Source organism: Chenopodium quinoa, unplaced genomic scaffold (genome assembly GCF_001683475.1).
Source record: "Chenopodium quinoa cultivar QQ74 unplaced genomic scaffold, ASM168347v1, whole genome shotgun sequence".
Taxonomy (NCBI): Eukaryota; Viridiplantae; Streptophyta; class Magnoliopsida; order Caryophyllales; family Amaranthaceae; genus Chenopodium; species Chenopodium quinoa.
In genome coordinates, this window is record NW_018743787.1 from 2046445 (window position 1) to 2060861 (window position 14417).

The window sequence follows — 14417 nt, forward strand, 5'->3', positions numbered from 1 at the left end:
GACTCTCCGCGGGCTGGCCGCAGGCGCGGCTTTCGGGGTGTCCGCGGGCGGGGCCGATTTCTCCGAGGGAGCGGGCTTTTGGGTCTTATTACGATTTTAAGCTTCTTTTCTCCTTTTGTTTATAGATTGTTTTTGGGGGTTTTTATTATCATTCATTCACATAATTCTTAGTCTTAGAATAGTTTTCTCTCTTAGGTTGAGAGCTTCACTCTCTAGATTAGTCTAGATTAGGAGTAGTTTTAGAGAGAGAAAGTGAAGGATTTTAATGGTGATTGAGAGATTGAAGATACAAGGGTGACAATTGTGTTCAAGATCTTCTCTATTATCAATGAGCATTCTTAACTCTATCTCACCTTAATGCTTTGTTTAATTTCATGTTTGTTTGGATTGATTTTGATGTTTGATGCTTAATTAGTGTAGTTATTCTTGATATATTGTTGATTCTTGATTTCCATAGTTTTTAGTTGATAGATGATGATTCTTGAATAGTTGTTTGGCTAGGAATTGGGTGAAACTTGTATGATTGATTAATTGTGATTAATTTGGGAATTATGTTGATTGATTGTTGAGATTAAAGTGATTAGTGAAGGTTTTCATGTGTGTAATTCAATTAGGCCTTGAGAATTATGCTAGATTGCATTGTAATTTCTAATGACATGAACAATTGATTTAGGAATTGCAATTATCGATTGGTTTTGATTGTGATTCTCTTAGTTTGTTATTCTAGTTAAACCTAGCTTAACAATTAGGAGATATCTCTTTGATTCCTATTGATTGCTCTTATCATTAGTCCTCACAACCTTTGATTGGCATGCTCTTCCCAAGTTGTTGCAATTGACATGATTACTTGTTGATCCCCGTTCCTAGTGTTTTATTTCCTTGGTTACTTGTTTTGTTAGTTGTTAGTATTCTCCTTTACCCTTTGATTTCGACCTAGCTTAGGCGCATAATTGAAAGTGCTTGAACATTACCGTTCCTTTGGGTTCGACCCTTGACTTGCCTCTATACTCATATTTAGGTTTGTTAAGTGTTTATAAATTTAGTTTGACCGAGGGAAGATTAGATAACGACCTAGTTTTCCCCTCGTCACCATGTCACTAACTATGATTGTGTAACAACACAAATCACGGAAGAATTGACTGATCTGTGTAACCGCATTCCAAATATGGGTAGGGAGCAATTCCCTCAAAGCAGTGGGCAATAACCTCTCAATGAATACGTGACAGTCATGGCTTTTCATTCCATGAAGCTTACAGGCTTGTAAATCTACGCATCTGCTCAAATTGGAGGTATATCCATCAGGTAAACGCAACAGTTTAACCAAGTCACACAACACTTTTCTTTGAGCCTTGTCAAGAGAAAATTGGGCTTTTGGCATAAACGAACTCTTTTCATCTATCGTCCTCCTACAGATAAAGTTGTGGCTGTTTACAATATTTGGCAATGTCATTTTGAACCGATGGCGTGTCACATGTATGCTTTTTCACATCCATTATGGTGTGGATTAACGGATGAAAGAAGTTCTTTTGCAATGTGCATGACATCCAAGTTGTGACGGATGAATAGATGCTTCCAATAAGGAAGCTCCCACAATAAGGTTTGCTTGAACCACCCTTTTTTTAATTTTTTGAGGTGTTTCAATGCCTCAGACCCAGCAATTGCCTTTGGAAAGTGTCTCACACATTCCCACAATTCCTCACCTGACATGATGTGTGGCGGTGAACCTTTTTCGACTTTGTTTTTACAAAATGCAGTTTTACTATTTCGAAAAGGGTGATCTCTTCACTAGTAGAAAAAATTCTATTTGTAACGCCTTATTTGTAACCAACAAGTTTTTATTAGTTACAAATACTATATTTGTAACTAACATTAGCTATGTCTGTTACAAATAGAATAGTATTTGTAACGGACAATATAATATAGTTACAAATACATCTTAGTTGTAACGGACAACAAAATGTTGGTTATTATAGACACCCATTTGTGTCTCCCCAAAACCAAACCCGGTGATGAGTATCTTTCGCGTCGAATCATAATCGAATGAAGTGAAAGTGTGGAAAGTCTAGTGTTGCGGATAGTTTTAATTTCTTTTCTCTTCTCTCTATTTTGAAAATTTATTTTAACAAAAACAGCCAATCCAGTTTGGTTGGTCCATGATATGGGTCCAATAGTAGTGTAGTTGGATGGGGCTCGAAAAGAGCTTTCCAACGATATATTATAAGCCCAATTCCGATGAATATTGAGGAAGTTATGGCCAATTTACTAAACTGAGCCCAGTTTGAGCCTTATATACGGCCCAATGATCTAGAGGAGGGCCTAATATAGATTTATCATTCCTAATTCAATTAAGAATGGTTTTAGTCTTCTAGATTCTTCTAGAAGGTTCTTTTCATTCCTAATTCATTTAGCATTGATAAAATGACTTTTGTTGACTTTTCAGAGTTTTAATTACAATCAAAGAACGTTTTTTGAGGAAGATACGATTTTATCCTCCTGTACGGCAATTTTTATCTGAATTTAAGAAAACGCGTGAATTTCCAGATTAGCGCCAAACGCCAGCTGTAGCGACTGGCGCTAATGTTGGCGTCTGGCGCCAATAGCCAGCGTTGGCGCAATCAGATTTTATGTGCGCCAGAACTCTGTTTGATATTTTATCTTTTTGGCTGATTTTCTTTATAAATAACGTGCTAAAAACTCCGTCTTCGAGACCCTACATTCATCAACATTCATTCACAATCACCTACAATCATCAATTCTCTCTCATTCTCATCTACAATCTACCAATTCTCATCAAGATTTCCTTGATCTTTCTTTTTCTCTCTTTTCTAAACTAGCTTTTCTCAAACATATCAAAATTCTGCATTCATTAGATCTAGATACACCTAGCCATATTCGAAGTTGTCTTCGCCCTAAACGTGATAGGTTTTAATTTCTGAGGGTTTGGTCTCAAATCTCTCTTTCAATTATTTAATTTAATTGTTTTGTTTATTATTTTCCTTGAAGTTACTAACGCGTGTATTTTGTTATTAGAAAGAGGTACGAGGCATCAAAGTAAGTATTTTAATGATTTTTATTGATGTTATGATATAAAGTTCATGTTTAGGGTGACAACAATAAATTCCTAGTATTATGTCTAGGGTAGATTTAATATCAAGTATGATTGTTATGATGCCTTTTATGTTCTTCCTAATATTTATGATTGTTAGTATCATGTTAGGGTTAAAGATTTGATTTTTATTGCTTAGTGACATGCTAGGATTTGTTATTAATCTTGTTAGTATCATGCCAGGATCTTGTTATTTTTATTATGCTTTAACATGATTATTTTAATTATTATTATTATGATTATAATTTTATGATTGTTATAATAATTATTGTTTATGTTTATTATGTTGCTTGATTATTATTGTTATTGTTTGATCACAATTTTTATGCATGTTTAAAGGGAATCTATACTTGTAATCACGCTTAATAAGATATTTAATAATCTTGTTTGGGGTTAATATGATTATAATTTAAGTGATCGTCAATAATAGTTTTGTTTGTGCATTAATATTCAACCAACATAGATAAACAGATTTTGGGTTAATCCTATTGCTTGTATGTTAATCAGAAAGCGCACATTAATACGATCAGAATAAAGTAGAGGCCTATTATTAGGGCAGGTTCAATCTCTTTTAGGTTGGATTTGTACCTTCATCCCCGAACCCTATTTGGTTCAAGACCTTATGGAGTTGACGATCTCTTGGATCGTTAAGGGGTGTAACCTTCACCTCATGAACGGTTTACAAGTTCCTAAAAAAACTTGTTGGCGACTCTTTTGCTCTATCTTCTTTCCCTTTGGACGCCACCGTACTTTAGTGTATGATCACAGTGGGGTTTAAGCTTGGGGATTAACGCTTGAAATATTCCCTACAGTTATAAATACATCTTAGTTGTAACAAACAACAGAATGTTGGTTACAAATACATCTTAGTTGTAGCGGACAATAGAATGTTTGTTACAAATAGGAAGTCTAACCACCCATAGCCCATAACTCCCCTAACCCTAAATACCATACAACCACCACCCCTCTCTATTCTCATCTATATTCTCTCTTCTCCTCCCCTCTCTTCTTTCTCTCTCCTCTCTTTTCTCTGTATCCTCCTGATCTCCTTTTCCTTCATTCTTTTTTCCTCTCAAATCTCTCTGTCCTCCTCTCTTCTTTCTTTCTTTCCTTTCTCTCCCAATCATATGCCTGAGTTGAACATCCCCTCTCTCCCACTCATATCCTCCGTCGATGTCTCATCGGCCTCCGAGAATTTTTTTTTTTTCCGGTTTCCACGAGCATCCACACACTACTACAAAAATTTCCAAAGAGACCCATTAAAATATGCATGAGAGCTACCACCTCACAACGGGTCTCTATCTCAGGGTTCTGTTTGATAAAGAGACCCGTTCTATAGGGGGGTATGTTTGTGAGAACAAAGAAACCTGTTGTAAGTGATAACGAGTCTATTATATAAGTGATCAAATTAATAATTTAGATAGAAAAGAGACTTGTTATTTGAGATATGGGGTCTTTTAGTGGTATCTACCAGACCTATCATGTCAAATAACGGGTCTCTTTGTTCTCCAGCTTTTTTTTAAAAAAAAAAATTATTTTTTCTTTTTATTTGATGTGGTTTGGGAGGTTTTTGTTTGAATTTTGAAAATTTTGTTTTTATGCTACATTAAAATTGCCAGATAATTCATAAATTGTAAGTTACAATTTAAGACCTTAGAATTAGCAATGGATTAAATTCATACTAAAGTGGTACCAAAAAAAAACTCATTCTACAAAGAAAAATAATTAAAAAAAAAAAGAACATTCCAACAATTATAAATATAGCAATAAGATTAGACTTGAATACTCCATTATCTTCTTTGTTTGAGAATATAGTGGGACGAAATCATGCAAACCTGACAAAACAAAACAAAACAAAAATAACACAAATAATACTCTTCATTAAGAAAACAATATGCTATAATTGACACTCTAATAAACAACATAGTTATCCACTTGACAAGGGGGAGAATTGAAGAACACCATAAATTACAACAACAATGTCAGCGGAAAAAATTAAAAATCAAAAACAAAAAAGTTGTACAATGCAAAGCAAAACTCATTAGACCTCATTGAATGTAGATACGGGAGAATGCATAAAGCACCTCCAATTAGAGATATCTTAAGTTATACAGTTCAATTTACAAAATTAAAGGAGGGGATTACTCTAAACATAATCCCCCTGTCCATACCCGGTTTAAATAAAAATGAAAATTAGTCTAAACTGTAAATCTGATTCAGGCTTCTCAAGTTGCAGATGAAAACAGCTAAAAACAATGTGCATTTCAAGAATGTCTAATTACAATATCAAACATCAATTTCTTTTTCTATATAAAAGGCAAACCATACATGTGGTTCAATTATTACCAACAAAACCATAAAAAAAAATTTAAAAAAAAAATCAAACATTAAACACCAACCTCCTCCCAATAATAACCCACCACCACCCAAAACATTGGAACAATAGAGTTCACTACAATAATAATCTGCAAAATGAGTTGTAGATCGAAGTATCAAACCTGCTCCGTTAAATCATTCCTGTTAAGTACGAAGGGATGCTCGAGGTATAGAGGGCAAGTCCAGTTCATCCTCTGACAGGAATAGAAAGAGACAGTAATTAGGTAACAAAAAACACTTTAATTCATTTTTTCCTTTCAATAAAGTTTGATATTAGCTAGAGCTCTTTGATAAATTTGAAACCCAAACAATACCAGAAATGGAAAGCAGAAAATAAATTTATAGATTAATGACCTCAATTTTGATTGCAAGTTAGGACATCAATTAGACAACCATTCTTCATAATTTCCTGATCTATTAGCATAGGAGGTTAAGCTTCTTCCTGTCTTTGAAAAATTGAAGTAGACCTTGAATTAAAGTTCGATGTTTGGAAAAATTGAATGCGATTAATGATTTTTGTTGAGATATTGAATCGATTGTTGGTTGATATGTTTTGAAATGGAGAAGGGAAGAAGAAGTGACGGTGGTTTCATAACAAGAGGAGGACTTGGGGTTAAGGTTGGGCGGAGGTTTTGTAGAGAGAGAGAGAGGTGAATGAGTTTGAAGGGATTTAATGATAATTAAAAAAAAAAAAAAAAAAAAAGCGGAGTACCAAACACATACAAAGGTCAGAGAACTTATAGTCGAGGAGCTAATGTAAGAGACCCGTCAGTTATAAACAGATCTCACATTTTCTTCTCTTATAAAAAATGTGGGACCTAATATAATGAAGAGACCCGTTAGATTTGGCAACGAGTTTCTTATTTTATACTTTTTTTTTCCTAATATACATAAGAGACCAATTATAATTAAAATTGGGTATTTTACATCAAATAGACTTGTTAGTTAAATAACGGGTCTTTAATTAGGGGTCTTTTTTTCCAAATTTTGTAGTAGTGACGAGCACACACCGCAACCCATGAGCACACTGTGCCACCCACGAGCCGTCAACAATACAATCAAGCTTCACCATCACCGTCAACCGTGCACACACCACTTAATAATCGAGCATCCGCTGTTAAAGCAAGCCTCCATTGTCAACAAGGTTTTTGAATTTTGGATCTTATTTTAATTTAGATTAGACATTAGATTTAGGTTTGTTTGTTTTAAATTTCTAATTGTAATTAATTTTTTTTTATGTAATTTCAATTTTAATTTTTTTTTTAGATAATTGTATAATTATATATTCATTTTGAATTTCTGGAATTTTTTTTGTATTTAATTTCTGTTAATTTTCGATTATTTATGCTTAATTTTTTTGATAACTGTATTTTGATTTCGTAATATGTGTGTTTAATTTTTGTTATTTGTATGTTAGATAGGTTTTTTTTTGTGCTTTGTGGCGGCATTTGGTGTGTGTTGGATTGTTGGTGTTGTTTATGGTGGTCGTAGCTGGGGAAGAAGGGGTACGGTTTAGGGTGGTGGATTTGTCGGTGTGTTGTAGGGGAAGTGGGCCGGGTTTCACATGTTTATTTTTATCTTCTTTTTTTTTGTTGTTGAATTGGTGTCCTTAATTATGGATTAATAATAATAATAATAATAATAATAATAATAATAATAATAATAATAATAATAATAATAATAAAAGTCGCATCGACCTAGCATTTGCTACGTTTTTTTTTAATATCGAAAATGAGCGTTTGTAACCAACAATTGACATGTCCTTTACAACTAGGAACTTATTTGTAACTGACATATCAATTGTGGGTTACAAATATTTACATGTTTGTAACGAACATATTAAATGTCCGTTACAAATACATAACTATTTGTAACTAACAATTGAATTATTAGTTACGAATAGGTACCCATTTGTAACGGACAATGCTTGTTACAACTGACAGGACTATTTGTAACCCCAGTACTTGTAACGGCCAATGTTAGTTACAAAAAGCCCATTTTTGTTAGTTACAAATAACGTTTTTTCTACTAGTGCTTGGAAGGAATTGGCGATGGCAATCAAACCAAGAAACTTTGCCACCATGTTCAAGGCAAAATGCTTTGCTTTTATCCATACAATAAGGATAAGCCTTCTTACCCGTTGTGGTCCAACCAGACAACATATCATAAGCCGGGAAGTCACTAACGGTCTAAAGGATGGATGCTCGAAGATTGAAATTTTGTTTCCTCGAAATGTCATAAGTATTTGCGACAACTTCCCATAATTGTTTCAACTCTTCTACCAACGGTTGCATATACACATCCAAGTTGCCCTTAGGGTTCTTAGGAACAGGAACGAGCAACGAAATGAACATGAATTATCTTTTCATACACATTGAGGGAGGTAAGTTATAAGGGGTCAAAATGACAGGCCAACAAGAATATTGTCCCCCAAACTTACCATGAGGAGCAAAATAATCTGTACACAAGCCAAGTCAAACATTACGAGGCTCATTGGAAAATTCTGGAAAGCAATTGTCGAGGTGTTTCCAAGCTTCACTATCACTAGGGTGCGTCGTTGTGCCTTGAACTCGAGGATTTTTCGAATGTCATGTCATTTCCTCCAATATGTTCTTGGTTGCATAGAGCCTTTGCAATCTCGGTGTGATCGGAAAATAAATTAAAACATTCAAAGGCACTAAGCTACCTTTAGAAGTCTTCTTATATCGGTCACTACCACACACCTTACATGTAGATAGCTGAACATCATCCTTCCAAAACAGCATACATCTTTTCGGGCATGCATGAATCTTTTCATGAGGTAACTCCAACCCCTTCAAAATTTTCTTCGCCTCATAGAATGTGTCAGCCATATGGTTGTTGTTAGGAATCGCCTCATTGACCAAAGAAGAAAACCCATCAACACATTTATGGGGTAAATTATACTCGCACTTAAGACTAGTAATTCAGGCAGCCATCTCTAACACAGACAATGAACTCCCTTCGCATAATGGTTGTTTGGAAGCCTTTAACAAATCCAGGAAATGCTTAGCTTGTGCATTAAGCTCCTCCTCCCCCTCTTCTGAATGCCCTTGATCTTCATTATGACCAAATTCACGATATTCATTTGACGGTCCTTCAGGAACTCCCGGAAACCCTTCCCCATGACACATCCACTCATAGTAATTAGGTACAAAACCCTTACGATACAAATACATTTTTAACCCTAATTTCGTTCAGCATTTTAAGTGCCGATTGATAATTTCGGGCCTTTTTCTGATTTATTATTATTTGGGCTAAAATAAGAAAATAAGCAAATAAAATAAATAAAAGGTTTGGGCCAAAAATAAACAATAAAATAAAAAAAAGATTGGGCTGAAATTAAACTATGCTTTTACCAAACATCAAGACTAATCCATGGACTGTTCAAAAATACAAATTTAATCAAACACGATTTTTTTAGCACTCTCGGGATTAAATACTGAACCCGACCAATAGTGGCGGTGAAAGGTTGTTCATCATCGGGTTTGGTTTTGGGGAGACATTTTTAGGTGTCTACACTCCCCAAACCCAAACTTGATGATGAACAACCCTTCACCGCCACTATTGGTCGGGTTCAGTATTTAATCCCGTGAGTGCTTAAAAAATCGTATTTAATTAAATTCAATTTTTGAATAGTCCATGGATCAGTCTTGATGATTGGTCAAAGCATCGTTTTAATTTCAGCCCAAACTTATTTTACTGTCTTATAATTTAATTTTAGCCCAAACCTTTTTTATTTTATTTTTTTATTATTTATTTTTAGCCCAAACTTTTTATTTATTTTAGCCCAAATAATAATAAAATCATAAAATGGCCTAAAATTATCAATCGGCCCTTAAATTGTTGAACGAAATTAGGGTTAAAATGAATTTAGACGGAAAAGCGAACTGAAAACTCCTGCGTCACGGCAACAGTCCACCGTGTCATGGGAAACTTTCCCATCTGACAGTGGGGTTCCCCGTGACACGAGAAACCTGCTGTGACACGGGGGTTTCCGTGTCCTTTCCGCGTAAACCCTTAACGCGTTTTCTCCCCCATTCACTAAATAGTTCCCGCGTCACACAAAAGCACACCGTGTCACGGGAATGTTTCCCGTCTGACGGTGGGATTTCCCGTGTCACGGTACATTTTGCCGTGTTGCGATATATTTTTTTAGGGTTTTTATCATTTTAGGGTTCCGTGTGTTCCCTCAGCACATTTTTTCTATAAATACCCCCTCATTTCTGATGTACGGGGCATAAATTAATTCTCTATTTTTCTCTCTTTTATGCTCTAGCCTAAACACTAGCTGTAGACACCTAAAAATGTCTCCCCAAAACCAAACCCGATGATGAACAACCTTTCATCGCCACTATTGGTCGGGTTCAGTATTTAGTCCCGAGAGTGCTTAAAAAATCGTATTTGATTAAATTCGTATTTTTGAACAGTCCATGGATTAACCTTGATGTTTGGTAAATGCATAGTTTTTATTTCAGCCCAAACTTATTATTTAATTTTAGCCTAAACCTTTTTTATTTTATTGTTTTATTATTTATTTTTTGACCCAAACCATTTGTTTATTTTTATTTTATTATTTTCTTATTTTAGCCCAAATAATAATAAGTCAGAAAAGGCCCAAAATTATCAATCGGCACTTTAAATGCCGAAGGAAATTAGGGTTAAAAATGTATTTAGACGGAAAAACGGGCTGGAATTTCCCGCGCCACGGCAGGTACCTACCGTGTCACGGGAATCCTCCCCGTCTGACGGTAGGATTTCCCGTGACACGGGACATTCCGTGTCTTTTCCGCGTAAACCCTTAACGCGTTTTCTTTCCCGTTTTCTGAAAATTTCCCGCGTCACACCAAAAATGTACCGTGTCACGGGAAAGTGTGTCGTCTGACGGTAGGGACTTCCCGTGTCACGGTACAGTTTTCCGTGTCACGGGATACTTTTTTAGGGTTTTTATCATTTTAGGGTTCCGTGTGCTCCCTCAGCACATTCTTCCTATAAATACCCCCTCATTTCTGATGTACGGGGCACCGAGTAATTCTCTAATTTTATTCTCCTCTCTTCTATGCTTTAGCCTAAACACTAGCCTACCCTTTTTATTTCAAAATTCCTTCTTCAAGTACTCAAAGGAGTCCATACTTTACTCGTGGTTCTATCCTTAAGCCAAGGCGTGAAAGGTAGAATTGTTTGAGGGTTTGGCCCCAAAATAAATTTACTTTATTTAATTTAATTTAATCATCCTTTTATTATTTCCTTGAAGTTACTAACTCGTTTATTATTTTGTAGTTGCAAACAAACAAAATCAAAGTAAGAGTCATGCTCCTTTTATTTTTATTATTTTTCTAACGATTTTATGTTGTTGGAATTGTGATTAATTTGGTTTTAATATTAATGTTGTACTATTTTTATTATGATCACCATATTGCATGTTTAAAGGGAATATGTAATTGAAAATCACGCCTAATAAGATAATTTGGACAACCGGTTTAGGATCCTTTTTAATCTTGTTAATTAATTCAAGTGATCACAAATATTCTAGAATTATGTGTGCATTAATATTCAACCAATTTAGTTAAATAATAGTTTGGAGCGAATTGCATTACTGTTTGTATGCCTTTGAGATCACATGAATGCTTTTCAATATAAGAATCGACTAGAGGCCAATACGGGCGAATGTGACTCCATGACTCACTTCGGACCATCATCCCCGATCCTCCTTTCGTGGTTCCGAACCATATGGAGTTAGTAATCTCATGGATTATGATTGGGGTGTAACCTTCACGGGTCAATCGTTGTTGCCTTCGTTGTCCCTTTATTCGTGGTTGCCTTTTATGATCCGTGAACGGTTTACAAGTTCCTTAAAAACTTGTTGGCGGCTCCCTGCTTTATTTTTCCCTAATCGTTGTCCCTAATCGTAATGTTAATTCCCACTTCCTATGAGTGCCAAGCATATTCACAACATGTTTAACGTAGGCGGACTTCGAGCGACGCCTACAATTTGGCGACTCCACTGGGGAGGATTCTTAATTATTTATCGATTTTAGTGATCGGTATTTAATTAAGATGAGTGGATGAGACTTGAAAGATTCTTGAAAAAATATTCCTGTGATTAATTTGGCAGTTTTGCATCTGCATAGACGTTTTAACGTCGCATTCAGGTTTGTCCCGTAGGAAAAACTGGATAACTTGGTTGCGCGCGAAGGAAAACAGGGCACCAGTCAGATCATCTGACTGCCGTGCCACAGTAGAATCTTCCGTGTCACGGTACAGTGCACCGTCTGACGGTGCACAGTACCGTGACACGGGAATTTTTGCCGTGTCACGACAGTCCTAAAATCAGTCTGGTGGCTTATTTTCTTTCCTCACAGTCGACTTCCTTCGATTTTTCTGAAAAAACGTATGTGTTCTACATGCGTCTTAGCCCCGGGGGATTTAAGCTCTATCGACCCAAAAACGCTCATGGCAATAAGGGTTCATCTGAGTTATTAAATCCACCCAAACCATGGAGTTGAGTTCGATTTCATCACGAACTCGCGGAGCCGCCCGTTGGCATACACCCTCAAGGGAGGCTGCCTTGCTAACGCGTCCAAACTCTTAACCATGGTACCCTTTTGACACCCAAAGCTTGACCAATAGTTGAACATAGATCTTGACTCTAGGTTGCGAACTTTTTTACATTATCGTGCCTAAATCCTATGTGGTTGTTTGGTCCTAACCTTCATGTGTTTTCTCTTTTGTTTAACCCATGACCGAGGGTTTATATTCTCACATAGTAATTAGTACGGATCTAAAATCGGTTAAAATATGGAAAAATCACAAAATTGACCTGGAACTACGCACCGTGTCACGGCATGTTCTGTCGTGCCACGGTGAACAGTGCCGTGACACGGGGCTGTCTACCGTCTGACGGTAGACTGCACCGTGTCACGACAGTCTGCACCGTGACACGGTGCCCAGGAAAATGTCCTGTCAGTTTTTTTTTCGATTTTTGTGCGAATGATGTGTCCAGTTTGATGTCATGTCTAGCTACACGGTCAAAACACGCGTCTATAACCTCACTTAATCACTCACATATCGTGTTCACACATTTTTTTTCTTTAAGTCGTGCACCACTTTTTTGACCGTATTTTAGGGAAGTCTTGTTTTTGTGTCGTTTTTTTTTTTCGGAGTAAGTCGGATGGTATCCTCCCAAATGTTTTTTTTTTAAAAAAAAAAAAAATTCAAAATTATAGATTTTTAATAAAAAAAAAATTTCTTCCAGATGGGTTAAGGTTAAGTTTGGTCATTAAAGGTGTGTTTGTTTCGGTGTCACAGCAGTTGGTCAAGAAGCAGGGGTAGATTGTTACGATTCGAGTCCATACCTCAACAACCTCTTATACCAAAGAGGCGTATAAGGAAACCACCTCAATCATCTCCACAATATTCGTCTCCAGTCTACTTTCAACCAATGGCCACTAAGGAAGACATCGAGAACCTCAACAGGACAATTGAAAGATTGTCTGACATGATGCAGACACTCACCACTAGAGTCAGCAGTGTAGAACAAGACAATCAAAACAATGTCACTACTGCTGCAATGGACAAGATTAAGGAACAGATGAGCAAGATTTCTGAAGAGTTCACTTATGTGGAACAACCTGTCACCTCTTCGTCCATAAGAGACAAGCTTCCTGAAAAGTTTTCCACTGCTGACATTCCCAAATTCAAGCCTATTGATAATCCGCTGTTCCATTTGAAGGCTTTTTCTGCAACTATGGATCTTAAGGGAGTAGATGTGACACTCTTCCCTACAGTGTTTCCTCTTTCCTTAAAGCATGCCTGTCAACAGTGGTTCTATTCTTTGGAATCCAAACATGTCGTGACCTGGGAGGATGTTGCTGAAAGCTTTATGAATCGTTACAAGTGTAATATCCAAGCCAAGACTTTTGAACGTGAACTCTCCATTCTCAAACAGAAAGAGAATGAAGGCTTCACCACTTACTTAAGCAGGTGGAGGAAACAGCTGTGCTCCTGGTGGATCCCCCCAAGGAGAAAGAAATGGTTTGTTTGTTCATTGCCAATCTGACTCATAAGTACAAGCAACACTTGAAGTTTCTGCCTCTGAGTACCTTTGAAGCTGTATACGATATTGGAATCAATATCGAGGATGAACTAATGAAGTCTGTTGGTAGCAACAATAATAACAGCACTTGGAAAAACAAGAAGAACGACACTCCTTCCTCTTCGTCTTCTAAGCCCAATAATGCTACCAACAATATCAATATCAATGATGTGCTGGCCCTTAATGCTCCTCATCAAAGATTCCAAAGGCAAAGGAGGGTTTATACGCCTTCGGGAATGACTTATGATGCTGCTTATGACCGTTTGCATGGTCAAGGACTGATTATGCCAATCGAACCATTTCCAAAACCTCGGCCAGAGAATAGGACCGCTAGCTATGACCCCAATGCTTATTGCAAGTTTCATCAAGGAAAGGGTCATAATACTGAGAAGTGTTGGAGGTTGAAGGATGCAATCCAAGACCTGATCGATGCTAATCAACTTCCTGTCCCTCCAGGGGGCAAGAAGCCTAACATTCAAACAGGTCCTCTTTCTGATGCTTTGGCTATCATGGGAGATGAAGTCTCCTTTAATCCGTCGACACTCATTCAACCTGTGAATGAACCTCTGCCGGAAGTTGTATTTATCTCAAGTACTGAAGAAGTGAATGGAATTTGGGATAGTGATGATGAAGACGTCTATCTCAAGGATATAGGCTGTTCATCTCTTGGAACCAGTGAAGATGTTTGGGGGGACTTTGAGGTCAAGGTTCTCACCAGAAGTGGACGGTTGCAACAACCTAATCCACCTCCACCTCCACCACAATCACATCCGATAGTTGATCCCATCGACCCTGTGAACAACGATGTAGTCAAACAACTGC

At 36.7% G+C, this 14417-nt stretch overlaps 1 long non-coding RNA gene across 1 annotated transcript; it reads right to left on the reverse strand.

Annotated features, from left to right (window-relative positions):
* Nucleotides 1–3872: 3872 nt before the first annotated feature.
* On the reverse strand, nucleotides 3873–6623 carry LOC110684919. Its single transcript, XR_002503889.1, has 3 exons — nucleotides 5837–6623; nucleotides 5605–5676; nucleotides 3873–4941 (listed from the first exon to the last, which is right to left on the reverse strand). It is a non-coding gene; the product is annotated as an uncharacterized LOC110684919 (long non-coding RNA).
* Nucleotides 6624–14417: the final 7794 nt, after the last annotated feature.